General features: G+C 40.3%; 2 long non-coding RNA genes across 2 annotated transcripts; both read left to right on the top strand.

Moving 5' to 3' along the window:
• Window positions 1-6,964: 6,964 nt before the first annotated feature.
• LOC131446496 (uncharacterized) lies at window positions 6,965-10,033 on the top strand. The gene is made up of 3 exons (XR_009233929.1): window positions 6,965-7,300; window positions 7,938-8,012; window positions 8,441-10,033. It is a non-coding gene; the product is annotated as an uncharacterized LOC131446496 (long non-coding RNA).
• Window positions 10,034-13,314: 3,281 nt separating this feature from the next.
• Window positions 13,315-14,023, top strand: LOC131446728 (uncharacterized). Its single transcript, XR_009233959.1, has 3 exons — window positions 13,315-13,588; window positions 13,678-13,830; window positions 13,923-14,023. It is a non-coding gene; the product is annotated as an uncharacterized LOC131446728 (long non-coding RNA).
• Window positions 14,024-15,725: the final 1,702 nt, after the last annotated feature.

Here is a 15,725-nt window from a genome sequence, read left to right as displayed (position 1 = left end):
CACAAACCAAGCAGGGAAAAAGAGCTGCTGGATGTCCTCCGTTGTTGTCTTTTGTTTCTGTCGTTGTCTTGTGTTCGATGTTTGATGCGGCACAGACCACACCCCACTGACCAAGTAAAGGTACTGTTCTCAAGCCTGACCCAGGGCTTCACCATACCAAACCACACCATACAAGGAGCTTCACTGTTGCATTAGCATTAGTAACGGGCAGTGGAATAATGTAAACAGTTGCTTTGTTGACATTGGTGTGAAGACTCGCTCATGGTGAGTTCCCACAGAAGCTTGAGGGTTCCCATCACTCCATCTTCCTCTGCTCACTGGGAGCATGTTTTATAGCAGCTATTCACCTCGTTCACATTGATCTGTCTCCAGCTGTTTTGGCAAATCTATCCACCATCTTGACTTTAATGCAGCCGGCAAAGAGACACGTGTTTATGTGTTGTTTAGTATCTACTGTACGTCTGTAGAGGTCAACAGTGTTGTTTCTCGCCAGAGGGCGTTACCTTGGTTGTGTGACTTCAAATTCTATAAGCAGATAAATACCAAAAAGTACCAGTTCAGTCCTTTTGACTGACATAAGACGTGATTACTAAAGTTTCCCAAAATCTTGGATGTCATAACATTCAAAGCAGAAAGGGGTTGATGGGTGGAAAAGAGGAGGAAAAGATTTGATGAAGTCACAGGAATCTGAAGGTTCGAATTTTGCCTGAAGTGTGTTAGCCTAGCCTCTCCATCATCCTGACAGCAGCTCATTTCTGCTTCACCTCCTTTAACCCGAACCCATGATGAGGCGTCAAAAAGCTGTTGTTTCTTTTATACCTGACTGCTCTTCTCTTTTACCTAAAACATACTGTAAATGTGCGTGAATTGGTATTTCATTGTAAATAGAATAGAATAGAATATACTTTATTAATCCCTTGCGGGAAATTCTTTCGTCACAGCGCTCCAGTGTACAAAGGTAACAAATGTTATAGCAGCAAACGAATCTTATAGCAGGAATTTTTTTTGAAAATTACAAAGTTAAAAACTATAAGAATAAGTAAGAATAAACCTAAGAATAAAATTACAAAGTTAAAAGAATACGAATAAAATAAGAATAAATTTACAAGGTTAAAAATTTCCAGAATATACCTCAAAACTTGTACCTCCCCCTCCCCCCATATTAACAATATATACATGTAAACTTTACATGTTGATATATATACAGATATATAGATATAGATAAAGATAATCAAAAGCTGCATAAATCTGATTTAAGTCAAGAAACACACTTTCAGACTAATTCATTTTGACAGCCTAAACAAAACTTCATCCCTAACCTCAACTAAAACCAGTTATTGCTTGACAGTAACCTTAACCTAACCACATTTCAAATCTCAGCCATATACTTAACCAGTTCCTCAGAAGGTTTTGCCTCATTAGGTCCAGGTTTTGGTATCCATGAGGACTACTAGTCCTGACACGGTCAGTATTTATGCCAGAAAAGCTGTCGTAGTGAGGACACTTATAGACATATTGAGACCATTAGATTTAACCTAACCCTGACATGAGCCTAAAACTAGCCCTTAACCTAACTTTGACCGTAGCATAATTCCAACCATAAACCTGCACAGTCCGCTATAAACACGCTACGCAAACACCTCAAATTTAATTTCAATTTCCTTACAGTGTGATTTAGATTTTAGAGCTTAAACATGACGCGTGCTGTATTTGGGTCACTGAACACCACACGTAGCTCACCTATCTCTCAACCTGGCTTCCAGACTGACAGACGGCAACATTATTTACCCACCACGCAGCCAAGCCCTTCCTCTTCTTTGTACGAGCTGTGAGTGAACATGAGTGGAATAACTTCATTTGTCACGCTCCATCAAAGCTGCTGGCTGAAAGACAAACAACTGCCTTCTTTTGCTAAACAGTTGATCGTAAAAAAGGTGATGTAAACACTCGGCAGCACACAAAGGCAGCGCATGGTTTGAGTTCACTCAGGTGGAAGATACACTGTGAGACAGATGTCAGGAGTTTTCTGCACGCCCAACGACGTTCTGGCCTCAACAACGTGGCAAACATTTCCCAGGTGACTCAGAGGACTCAGGAGAAGAGATGTTTACAAAGTTCCTCAATGGCCTTTTAATAGACACGTACTGATTATACTAGTTCTAATGATAAATGGACTGCACTTTTCTGGTCTTATTGATAACTCAAAGGTCAGAGTCACTCGTTTACACAGTCATCCACACTCTCATTTCGTGTTTGTGTGACAATCCTCTTCACCCTCTCTTCTTGAAGTGTGTTCCAACTGAAGCTGAATATCAAAATGTCCCTGTTAAAGTAAGACGTTTGAATTGGAATGCCCCCTAAAGTAAAGCTGAGATTTCAACATGTATTGGTGAAGTTGTGTGTTGCAGCTGAAATGTCTCTTGCACCTCATTTTATTCATGCTTCCAAGCATGAAGGAGAACCTATGGTAGCCTTTAGCTATCATTAAAAGAAAGGTTTTCAGTTTTTCCATGATGCTCCTGATGTAAGTGGTAAAGGGCTCATTCTGTCATAATAACAATTCACACATCAGTCATGTTTTTAGATATAGAAAAATCTCTGTTTCTTCCAATCAGTAGCTGAAGTTTGTCCATTTTATTGCATACCTGTGAGCATGGTGCATAATCCTCGGCCCATTCTCCTCTCCTGCGGCATCTCACAGCGTTGGTAAAGGTGAGTGCAACTTTCACTAGAATGTCCAATAAAAATGGATATTAATGAGTGCACCAACACACCGAGGCACCATTGGTCTCATGAACTTAAATGAAATATGTTCTTCAAGTTAAACTTGTCTTCATGTTAACAAATAACCCAATGAGTTGTTTGAATGGTCTTATTTCATCTGAGTGATACTTATTTTAGTTTGTCAAGGAGTTTTTATTGTTTTTTTAAGCAAAGCTAGCAATAATGCTAACATTAGCCACCAAATCACCCAATTAGTGCCCATCTGTGGAAACTGGAACCACAAGTCACCCTTGTATGATGTTGTTAATGAGGCAACTGGTGCACAGTATTGGTCTGTAGCTATACTTTTTCCTGCAGATGTTGGAGGTGCATTGGCAATTTTATTAGGTGAGTCTAGTATACGTGGTTAAAATCCCTGTGTCCGTGCCGGCAGCGCCTGTGTCTCAGGCTGGTTCTTGGTGAAGCAGCGTGCTGCCGGCGTGCTCAGCACTGGCAATATGTCATTACTTAAATAAATGTTCTAAAAAGTGAAGGTAAGAAATGACATGCACCTCTAGTAAAACAGGTGCTGGATCAATCAAAGTCTTCACAGCAGTGAAAAGGAAGGAAACGATCAGCATACCTGAAAGCTTCCATGTAAAGGAGTTTTACTGCCAGTGATGTTTGGAGCACAAAAGGCTCTTTCTCAGACTGAGGAACTGGCAACATACTGTACATCCTTCAAATGCAGGTGTGCAGGTCTTTTCCCGTAATCCTTTTCAATACCTAAAAAAACTTTCAATTTAAGTGCTGCAAGTAAATGAGCCAATGAGAATCATTCAAGAAAAATGGATCCATTTACAGTACTTTTAAAACAAAGAGTCTCGTCTCTTTGTCTGATTGGTTTGAGCTGAAAAGTCGATCACAGCAAACTTTCATTTTCATTTTGTAAATACACTCACAAAAGCATTTGTTCTCATGGGATGCACCAATCATCTGGCCTCTTTGCCTCCCAAGACTGTTTCAAATCCCCCTGGAGTGGGTTCCATCATGTGACAGCATTATGGTTTAAGTGATTATACAGGTTTTCTGAAATGTGGGCACTGATGGCACTGATTGAGCTGTGCATACCACCTGCTGTGCCAATAACCAGCCAGGGACTGGCAGTCAAAACATGGCTGCCAGAAGGGAAAAAAACATTTTTAACCACTTAACAAAAGGCTCAGCTTATTAAATCTAGGCCTGCTTTGGTGGAGGCTACATGATCGCAACTTTATATCACCATTAGACACACTTTACTGCACCAGAGTCCATAGAGAAAATCTATTAAAAGCTAGTTTGCATCACAAAACATAGGAGGTGTTGAGGAGTTTTTTTGTTCAGATTTAGATAAGTGACTCCTGTGTCCCTGTGACCTGAAATCGCTGATTTCCTCTATGGACTTTAGTGTGAGAGAGTGAGTAACCTGTTTGGTTTGGTTTAGGCACAAAAACCCGTTCGAGAAATGGAAACAGTTTCAAACCCATTAGGAGGAAGTCTTTGTCATCATGTAGCAACAGTTGGTTTTGTTTATGGTTAAGTTGAGTGTAGCTTACATAATGTAAACACACTCTTTATACTGAGAATTCCACAGTTTGACTTCATACCATGTCATACAAAAGCACCCTGAAGAAATCAGCAAGAAATGACTTATATTGTGTCTGAAGCGTACGAGGATGTTGTTTTACACAGCAGATACTGTTATGTTCTAATAGTTGAGTATGGAAGGCTCCGTCTCCAGGGCCACTGCGGCAGTCTTTCAGTACATGAGGCCCCTGTGGCATTACTGTGGCCTGTAACTGGGGTTCGTTCCCTAACTTAACGCTGATTTGTTTATTATTTTACAAAAGCGCTCATTCGCTCCCGCTGCCGAGATCATTTGAAGCCAAGGAGTCATTTTAGCTCTGAACTTGCAGTGAAACTTAAACTCCAGCTGCCAGACGTTATTCATGAATATCAACAGGCTCCTGATGACATCAGCAGACCACGGGGAAAAGAGCTCTGCCTGTAAACAGTAAAGATGGCTGACACCTGTCTGCAGTTCCATTAGTGGCTCGGCACACACGACCGTGTACGCCGAGCTTGTCCTTCTGTGACCTGCTGCTCCAGGTGAGTCTGAAAGCTGTTTGTCACCGGCTGGCACTGGGATGCAGAAGGCTGCTGTACACCATGTGAACCAAAGTCATGTATCCCTAAGCAACCAGGCACACACTTCAAGCACAAGCTAATGCTGAAATATAAGAGGGCCTATAATAACGACGAGGTGTATACATAATTAATAACTTTAGACAGATGTATGTGAGCTGAGCTGGTGTTTGTAGGTCAATTCCAGTTCAGTTGTCAGATGTTATTTAGTTGAAAGAAGAGAAAAAGTCTCACAGTGACGTATGTCTTCATACTCTGGCTCACAAGTGAGGTCATCCCATCATAATTGTTACTTTCTTACGTGTGAGTGGATCCATGGTAAGTACCTGGGATTCATGTGTAATAAAGCCTTTATAAAATGTAACCATCCATCATCCACCACTGATGCTCCGTTCTCTTCTCCTCTCCGGTGTGTCTGGTGTTTGCTCATGTGTGGCCCCTCCCTCCCTCACTCACTCAGACAGACTTTTCCTCTTCATCGCTTCCCCTGAAACATTGTAAAAACATGCGGAGGTTAACTGGACATGCTGAACTGACCATCGGTGTGAATGTGAACGTGTGAATGGTTGTTAGTGGTCTCTGTGTCCAGGGTGAAACCTGCCCTCTGTCAGCAGGAACTGGATCCAGGTCCTGGACCAATAAAATGGTCTGAAGGCATGACTGGAAGCTTTATGTATTAGTTGGTTTATTATTAAGTGAAAGACTTCAGAGGAGAAAGTGTCCTGACACCTGACTGTCGTTCTCTCTGTTTTCTTTACCCTGTGTTTGAGTTCTTTGTGTCTTGTTTTCTGTTTTACTTTGTAGTTTTTTCCTTGTGCATACCTTGTTAAGTTATACTTCCTGTCCTGTCTTCCCTCTGGTGTTTCACCTGTGTTTTATTATCTGTGTGCTCCCCAGTGTCTTTGTCTGTTCATTTTGTTCACTTACATCCTGCTGTTGTTTTGTTGTTTGCTTGTGCTGTATACGTTTTACAGTAACAGTATGTTTTATGGCTTTTTAGTGACATTTTACAGTGGATGGGTCTCAAACCCAGTGCAAGTGCAGACAGGATGTAAAGGCCGGGTTACAGACAGTGGAGTTACAGTGACCTCTGGTGGACAAAATACACAATGAGGCAGAAATGTGGTATTTGCCTCGTTTCATGTAAATAATGGTAAACAACACAAAGAAACATAGTCTCCCATTATATTTTATATTTAATCTGTATATCTATCTATCTATATGTATATATATATATACATATATATATATATATACATGTGTATATATATACATATATATGTATCTATATATATATACATATATATGTATATCTATATATACATAATCACTGTGGTGTCTGTGGTGTGTGTGTAAGAAAGAGAGAGGATGAGAAATGGCTCAACTGTGAGACTTCTGCTGTTTCACGCTGAGCTGGAGTGCAGTTGTTTTGTTTTTTGTGACCTTGCACAGCGACTTCACTCGACAGCAGCGTCAGAGCCTTTCCGGTTTAATTGGCTATAACTTTAAGAACACGCGACAGGTCGGAAATTTGATCCAATGCAGACATAACTCCATAAAAAGCCCAACGTACATTCAATATGCCACTCAGCATTACCTCAGTTTAACAATCAAACACAAGATCACAATTTTTAATGCAGCTGTACCAACCATTGTCAGAACTTTAGGCCAATGTGTTGTTATTGTACAGTAAAAATAGAGTTTTTGGCCTTTTTCTGAGAAAAAAAACAAGTCGTTTTTTAATTTTTTTTTTTATTTCTGGTTTTATTTTGAAAAACGAATGAACGAATGATACACGGATTTAATATATATAATTATTATTTATTTTATTATTTTTTACCTTTAAGTAATAGTTCAGTTCGATCAACATTTCGATCCACACTCCATACCACATGGTGGCGGTAATGCACCAAATCGTTGTTTGCCAACCGACATAAAACCTCGGAAAAGAAGAAGAAGAAGAAGAAGCATAAAGCGGAGACCGATGATTGGTGACACACAATCAGGTGTTTTTCAATCAGCTGATGACCGCTGATTGCTTCCTCTTCCTCCTCCTCTTCCTCCTCCTCTTCCTCTTCTTATTTAATCTTCATCCAGCCAACAGTTCCAAGTAGGTCCGTGATGTTACTTTGAAGAGAAGCTGCACGAGCCGTGGAACGAAAAAAAAAAAGACACGAAAAAAGTGTCGCTGCTTAACTACTGAAAGTGTTCCGGGAGGAGGGAACTTGTGGCGGTAATGCACCAACCGCCATAAAACATCAAAAAAGAACGAGGGAACTTTAGAAAAATAAGAGAAAAATAAGAGAAAACTCCCGCCGCGTGACGTCAGACGCCGAAAAGGTGACCGCGTGGCAGCAAGGCGCTCCAGGATGGCGTGTTCGGCCTGGTCCAGATTGGTGACCCGTCCAGAATGGTGAGTAACTTTTGTCAAGTTATCTTAATGGTGACTCTGTGTTTGCTGAATTATTTGATCATAATTAGCTCAAAATTCAAGCTGTGCCTCATTGTCAGACAGTTATCTGAACTGGCAGCTGTTGTGTCTGGTTACAGCAGTTAAATCATTGGTTTGAATGGGAATGGAATAGAAACTGATTTCTATTTTCATTCATGTTTGGTCCGTAAAATTTTAAATGTTGTTCACTGTTTCTAAATTAAGTTATATTCTTAAATTATTTGGATTCAGTGATTGCTTAAATAGAGCAAAGAAATTAGGAAATATTCACATTTAACATAATAAAAAAAATAAAACTCAAACACTTAAACCAATCCATTATCAAAATAGACAAAACAAGACTAAAAACAAGTTTAAATGGCTGCTGTGCTATGTTAACTCACTGTTCCACTCATGGTCATTACTATTGAGTTTTTCACTTTTTTATGTTTAAAAGCAGATTCAGGGTTATACATGTCTTTTATAATTCTAAACTTTTAATGTAGTCATTAAAATACAAACTTTTTTGTAGTCATTTCTTTATTGAGGATATTAAGAACACACATAATATACAATATGTGTGTGTGTGTGTAAACGTTTTTTCTTCTTTGTTTTAAAGGAACAACCTGCTTCCTGCTCACAGAGACCTGGTCTGACCCGTCATATACACATGCCTGAGGCTGTCAAAAAAAAGGTGAGTGACACCTTTTGAGATAATTTACTACCTCATTATGGCTAATTTTCATAATGTATTTAACTGATGGCAACATATCATATTAATTTAATCACACATGTATAATATAAGTTGTTTGTGTTGTTAAAGAGTGTAGCTACTGACATTTCTATACTTGTTCTTAAAAGGCATTCCTTAAATCTTAATCAACTTTATTCTACATCACTTGTGATCATGTTAATTTCTTTGTTTCACTGTTAGAATAGAATTTGTGCTGGCAGCAGTATTTTCACTATAAGTGAGTGTTTATATCTCAGGCTGTGTGAACCATGTCTGTACCTCATACAAACACATTACCTAGTTATTTTACACCTGTAACTGTATGAACTTGAACATGGTCAAGGCTGGAGACTGAAAATGTTTTTGTTTGTCTGTTGTTTTCCCCACAGATTGATCTTCATGAAGATCGTCAAATAGTAAGGTGTGATGATTAAATTCTGGGTGGCCGCTGTGTCCCCACTCTTTCTTGGCCGCTGTGCCTACATCTCTCTCTCTGCATTGTCCAACATGGCCACGTTCTTTCTCTTCTCCTGCTTTCCATCTGTCAAATAGCTGAGGGTTGTACATGGAGCATTTGCCACAGGTTGGTTTTGTATGTTTCGGTCCACTTTGTTGTGTGGTCTGTAAATCTGGTCCTTGTTGGTTATATTTTTGTGGAACTGCTGAGTGAGTGATTTGAAAGAATGAGGTGACTGATGGAGTGTTTGAGATTCTCTCTCTGAATGACTGTGTTGTGTGTGACTGAGATGCCTGGATTGAATAGTTAAGATGGTGTGAGAATATGATTATGTTCAGCAGTTCACATTAAAGTAGATCTGGTGTCTTGAAGGGCTTAGATGCTTGATAAGTTATAATGCACTAACATTTCCTTTTTAGGTCCGTCTACAAAGGGTGAGTCCATATTTTTTTATGTCTTCTCTGGGGGGGGGCTACCTTCTTGCCCTCCATGTGTGCTAGGGTTTGCAGAGTAGGGGAATAAACAAAAGAACAAAAAGAATCTAGTCTGGCTGCTCACAGCTAACTACTGAATCAAACTGACAATTTACATGCAAAGGTAAGAACACGCCTCTCTATGGAGGTGTTTTCTTGCCCTTTAACCCCTTTTTCTTTCCACCTGTTTCTTAGGACGGTAAGTGACACACAGGCCGCGGGCCATCGCTCTTCCGGCCGCCGTGTCGATCTGTCCTGGCCCTCCTCGTGCCTTTCCTCACTTCTTAAAGAAAAAAAAATCAACTAAAATATAGTTATGTTGGAGGACCAGATCTTAAATGAGGTTTAAATAGATGTTGGTGTACAGTTAAAGCTAGATGGTAGGAATACAGTTAATGTTGTGCCTTGTACGCTCTGTCACAAGGTTTAGACTTCTTGGCCGCTGTGCCTTTTTTTTTTTTTCTTTTTCTCTTCTCCATCGTGGCCATTAATCTACCGTTAGCCCTAGAACGTTAAAGTAGATCCTGGTGATCTACAAATATAGTACCTGGCTTTAGATGGCAGCTGTGCCATAGCCTTAGTATGGCCATTACGTCCTTTAATGCAAGTATGCCATGATCGCTAACTGTGCCCGCGCCTTCGTGATCTACTTGTGTTCTTGTACGTGTGGCCTTGCGCGTATAGTCATCTTACATAGACAAACATGGGTGCCTTCCGCGTCCATGCACAGTAAGTCAACTAACCTGTACTTTTCTTCTAGCATCAGTCAAGAGGAGCACCGACATCCCTGCATGTCCATCTTAATTAGATTGCGTTTTAGTTACAATAAAATTTCAAATGGTAAGGGCAGTTTATCTTTCTTTCTTTCTTGCTTGGCCGCCGTGCCATTACTATATCTATCTATATTACTATACCTGCTCTGACCTGAGTCTTCATTCTTCATGGCCACTGTGTCATGACTCTACTTGGTCTTGGTGTTTATGCCAGTCTATCATTTCTGATCTGTTTTTCCTACTGTGTGTGTGTGTGCGTGTGTGTGTGTGTGTGTGTGTGTGTGTGTGTGTGAGAGAGAGAGTGAGAGAGAGAGAGTGTGTGTGAGAGAGAGAGAGTGTGTGTGAGAGAGAGAGAGTGTGAGCGAGAGAGAGAGTGTGAGCGAGAGAGAGAGTGTGAGCGAGAGAGTGTGAGCGAGAGAGTGTGAGCGAGAGAGAGAGAGAGAGAGAGAGTGTGAGCGAGAGAGAGTGTGAGAGAGAGAGAGAGAGAGTGTGAGAGAGAGAGAGAGAGAGTGTGAGCGAGAGAGTGTGAGCGAGAGAGTGTGAGAGAGAGAGAGAGAGTGTGAGCGAGAGCGAGTGTGAGCGAGAGAGTGTGAGAGAGAGAGAGAGAGAGAGAGTGTGTGAGCGAGAGAGTGTGAGAGAGAGAGAGAGTGTGTGAGCGAGAGAGTGTGAGAGAGAGAGAGAGAGTGTGTGAGCGAGAGAGTGTGAGAGAGAGAGAGAGAGAGAGAGTGTGAGAGAGCTGACTGACTTGGACTGACGTTAATCTGACCTTTTGGACCAAGACTAACACTCCAGTAGACTTTACTGCATCAGAAAGATGAACAAAATTTATGCTGCAAGACTGACAAGATGCACACCTATTAGACGACAAGCAAATGCAAATTCTTTCAAAACAGGTAACATGTTTACCATTCTTAGGTAAGTATTAAAGGCCTTTGCCACATGATCTTTGTGGGTAAATTGTGTCCACTTAATCCATAAAGTTAATTTGCATCTAAACATTTACAATGCCTGACACAATGGCATTACAATAATCACATTTTTTTGTTTTGCGTTATTGACTGCAAAGGCCTTTATTTACACACTGACACATGCCATGACGGCAGTCTTGGCATGTGTCAGTGTCTCTCTCTCGCTGTTCTGTCTGTCTGTCTCTCTCTCTCTCTCTCACTGGTCTTTCTCTCTCTCTCTCTCTCTCTCACTGGTCTGTCTGTCTCTCTCTCTCTCTCTCTCTCTCTCTCTCTCTCTCTCTCTCTCTGGTCTGTCTGTCCTGTGTGTCTTTCTGTCTGTCTGGTGTCTCTGTCTTTCTATGTGTCTCTCTCTGTCTGTCTCTCTTGCTGTCTGTCTGTCCTGTGTGTCTGGTCTCTGTCTGTCTTGTGTATTGGATTTAGTCATTTTTTTAGTCTCAACTTAAATGGATGATTTAAAGTTGATTAGTTTGAGGCGTCTGATTTCTGCAGGAAGTTCTGGAACCTTGTTTTGAAATGGCTTTAATTTAAAAATGTCATTTAGGTCTTGAATCTCAGATATTATAGTTGCAACTTGGACTGTTGACAAATGTGGAAGCTGATGAATCATGTAGTAAATGCATCAACGTTTACTGTAGCTTGTCTGAAGTGCTGTAAAAATGTAGTAATTGATTAAGATGAGCTAGACCAGGTCTTCCTTTATTCTCAACTGGTAATTGCTTTGATAAGATAACTGGTTCCTGATTTGATTATGAAGCTAAACGTTTGATTTATATCTAAGTGTAGTCACATTAGATTATAGGTGTTATTCAGCCCATGGATAATGTTATGATATACTTTAAATCTGGCATTTGTTGGCACACTTTTGTTATCCCTTTAAGTCTTAGACTTTACGCACTGCCATCAGCCTTTGTAGTCGCTAACTGAAATCAAATTCAATGTTAATGCTGACTTGTCTCACTCTGCCAAGTTTATTTCCCTCTAAAGGAGTTGAACCTTTTTGTGTTCATAGTCTTGTTGCGCGTCATGTTGGGAGGCCTCCCAGCAGGGGATCTTTATCTTCCCCTGCACAACTATGCGTTACTCGTCTTAGGGATGCAGGGCTATCCTGCATACTTTCTTTCAAAAATTAGATTGTAGGTTTGAGGATTAGAGCGCGTTTCTTTTCTTTAGGAGGACACAAACCTGGCAGAGAGACAACTCGGATTATTTAAGTGAAAGTTACACCAAATATTCAAACTTTTTATCTTTCAATACGATGACTTGAAATAAAACCTTTATTCTGTGGGCTGAATTCAGACAGAAATCAGACAGAATTTGGCTTCATGTTAAAGACTCTTGTAGCAGGAGTGAGCAGCTGCAGCTTTTTCATTTATTTTTCGTTATTTGATTTGTTTCTTGGATTGACTTGGTGGCTGGAGCTCTGTGGTTAACAGTGATCATGTAAACGTGTAAACACAAGTGTCTTTTGCCTCTTATTTGCGAAGCTGGCAGCTGGTTGAATTGATAGGACTTTATGGTTTGCACAAAGTGGGATTTTTGATAGAGCATAGGGTTAACACCTCACCATACACTAGCTATTTCAGCAAGTGTCTGTAGTCCGTTATTACCCATGACTTTCTTTCAAATTTCACAATTTAGGCAGCTTGTAGAGTCATTAGGAAGATGCTTAATCCCAATGTCTTGGTTGGTTGCATGAGAAACTTCTATCTCTTAGATGTGTTGGCGAAGTTCCTCCTCTGATTTTTGTAGACTTGTCCTAAAGTTTCTCTCCGCTTTAACTCTTGTTGAGCTTTGCATTAAATGATTCCTCCAACTTGTCTCCATATCACTTGTTTTCTCCCTGCAGATTTCCACCACCCACTGCTGCTGTTGCCTCTGCTAAAGGTAGCCGTATCCTGATTCACTGCGTCTTCATGTGTTGGGTAAGAAGTGTCATTAGACTACTAACAATGTAAACACCTTTTAAATGCTTGATCTAATTTACCCAAATGGTTCATCAGCTTAGGAGAGACAATCATTGAATTTGACATTGTTGGGGTCAGTAATCTGACCTCTAAAGGTTTGGGAAACCATGCAAAAGATCGCAAGCTCTCTGCATGACCCAACAGCATCCATGTTTGAGTTATTTAATTGCTCAATTTTTAAATCAGTCAAGATTTTATGAGCTGGGTCTTCTTCACACAACAGAGAACAAGGTAAATTGAGTCGACTCGTAACATGGTAAGGCATTTCGTCCTTCCCCTTCTTCTCTGTGTGTGAGGAAATCTGGCCACGGATCCTGACTGAGTGGCATACCATGACTGCAGTTTCCAAAATCAGACAAGGATCCATCTGATTTTGTGACTCAGCTTGTCATGATATGCATTAATCTTCCTCCAAAACAAAGGATTGGAATGGACAGGTTTGTAGTGTAAATCACATCACATGTAGATGGTGAAGCATTTGTTTAAATTGGAGTCAAGCATTTTCAGGCGTCTGCTTTGTCAATACTCTGGTGCCACGTCTTGCTAAACACACGAGAAGCTCTGAATTGTGAAACTGCTGCCTTTTGCAGATGTTACAACAGCAATGGCTGCTGAAAGGCTGCAGGGAGAGAAAAGGAGATCTGAGGACAGGAAAGTGGAATTGATTTCATGCTTAGCAAAATGAGGGTTTCAGCAGAGGACATTTTTGTGGCGAGGCTACAGAATCAGAAGAAACGTTTGTCTGGGCAACTGGGAGATTTAGTTTTTCATGCAGCAAACCAAGACATTGGGGTTAGCATCATCTCAAGTGTCAGTGTAGGACAGGAAAGGCAGGTTTAAGTTAGGGAGGGCATCCATCGGTGAGCTCTGACTGGATGTGAGGACCTGTCACACTTGACGAGGTGAGCTCCCTGAAGATTTCTCATTTGTTTACTTCTTTTTTTTCTTTTTTTTTTTCTTGTGACTTATCAAATTCTTCCTTGTTTTGAAGAGATGAACGCTGCAGCACATTCCTGGATCGGAGGATTCTATGTTGGACACCACGACCTGGATAAAGTCGTGGATGGCTGCAGTGATGACCTAGCCCAAGATGATCCCTTCTACGTCCGACCTTTTCCGCCTTTTTTCCACGGGATGTCTTCAGGTACGTTCTTTCAAATGGTACTCAATATGTTTAATCCATATTTACGTAATACTAAAGTGTGCTGACTCTTATTTTATATTTTTTTCTGTTAGATGTTGGACCCTGCTACATCACTCTGCCCAGCAGGACATGGTCACCGAGATTTTTTAAATAATTTTTTTAAATGGACTTTAAACCCCGTCCCCCCGTCCCCCGTCCCCACTGACCGACAACCACACATGACAAAACACTGTACATGTGATGCATCACCACACTAAAAACACAGACACTGCTACTTTCAGCCTGTAATGTTTGACATTGAAAACTTGTATTTATTGCCTTCTTTATATCAAGTAAAACTTTTGTTCTTAACTTTATGGTTGACTTGTATTTTTTCAGTGATTCTGTGATGAGTGTTATTTTGACAAGTTCGTGCTTTGAACTTAAAGATTTGGAATTCTTTAAAAACAAATTGCACTGATCTGTTACTGTAGACTTGGCACCTTTTGACACTGCTCCAAGTGTTCGGTTGATCTTAAGCAGAAAACTCAAACCCTATATGGATTTGTACAAAGTTTTAAAGGGAATTTAATACATTGGACTCTAAAGCAGGGAATGCTACAATGGATGGTGATGCTGCTACTTGCCCCCATCTCACAACTTCCTTACTTCTAGCCACTAACACTAAATATGGCTAATGCATAAAAATATGCCACTGAATATTAGACTACTTTGCTTTAAAATGCCTTCTTTTAACTACAGATGTATTTTTACTATTTTATTTCATCTGGCTTTTCATTTTATCTTTTAATTCTGTCTTTACCATTTTACGCTTAACAGTTTTGTTTGTCTACTATGGAAAGCACTTTGTGGAGTTGTTTTGAAAAGTGCTATTCAAATAGTTATTTGAACAGTGTTGCAGTACCATTAACACCAGCAGCAATATGAGCAGCCACACATGCAATGCTAATATTTCTGACTGTCTCAGCCTCAGGTAGGTGATGTGATGAATCACAGCCAGATAACGCTCCACACATTAGTGCAGGAAAATATTCAGCAGTTAAAACACCAAAGTGTGAGGCACAGATGTACAAGATGTTTCCCAAAGTAAAGATCAGACTTGGGACAACTGAGCGGTAGACAAAGAAGTCAGTGGCTTGTTGCAAGCTGCTAATTATTTTCAGCGGCGTCCCTGCGCAATGTTAGAGGGTACTTCCTGTTTAAATCATAGCAAGTTTGGTTGGGATTGGACCTTCCATTGCGAAGTTATAAGAGTTTAGTTGTCTGTTGCGTAAAATCAGAATTTGTGCCAAATTTGGCGCCCCCTATCTAGTACTTCATGCGACATTTGAATACATTTTCAGCAACTTAATCTTGTCAACTTGTCCACAGTGACCTCACCAGGTTTGAAGGTGATCGACCAAAAGCTGTAGATGTTGTTAGTTCAAATACCAAACGTCATATTGTCTGCCGTCACCAGGGGGCACTGAAATTGAATATTTTCATACAGACGTCTTAAGGGCCGGAATATCATCAATCTTTACAAGTTTGGTCCAAACTGGACCAGGATTTGCGAAGTTGTGACAGTTTGTTTTTTTTTGTTGCAAAAATCCAACTTTGCATCATTGCCATGGCAACACCTTTTAAAGGATTTGCCATCATTCATCGTCTTGAGTGTTTTCACCAAGGAATAAGAAGAACTCCTTGAGTTTCAATAGGGTTCTACGCACCTTGTGCTCATACCCTAATAACAAGATATCACAATGTTAAAACATTACCCAAAATGATGCTGTAATCCAGGGGTGTCAAACTCAAATACAGAGTGGGCCAAAATTTAAAACTGAACAAAGCCGCGGGCCAAGGTTGAACAAATTAACCTTTTAATAGGGACCCAAACAAGTTTTGCATTGAATATT

The sequence above is a fragment of the Solea solea genome, chromosome 19 (assembly GCF_958295425.1).
Source record: "Solea solea chromosome 19, fSolSol10.1, whole genome shotgun sequence".
Classification (NCBI taxonomy): Eukaryota; Metazoa; Chordata; class Actinopteri; order Pleuronectiformes; family Soleidae; genus Solea; species Solea solea.
The sequence above is the reverse complement of the archived record's forward strand: the minus strand, read 5'-3'. Positions and strand labels throughout refer to the sequence as shown.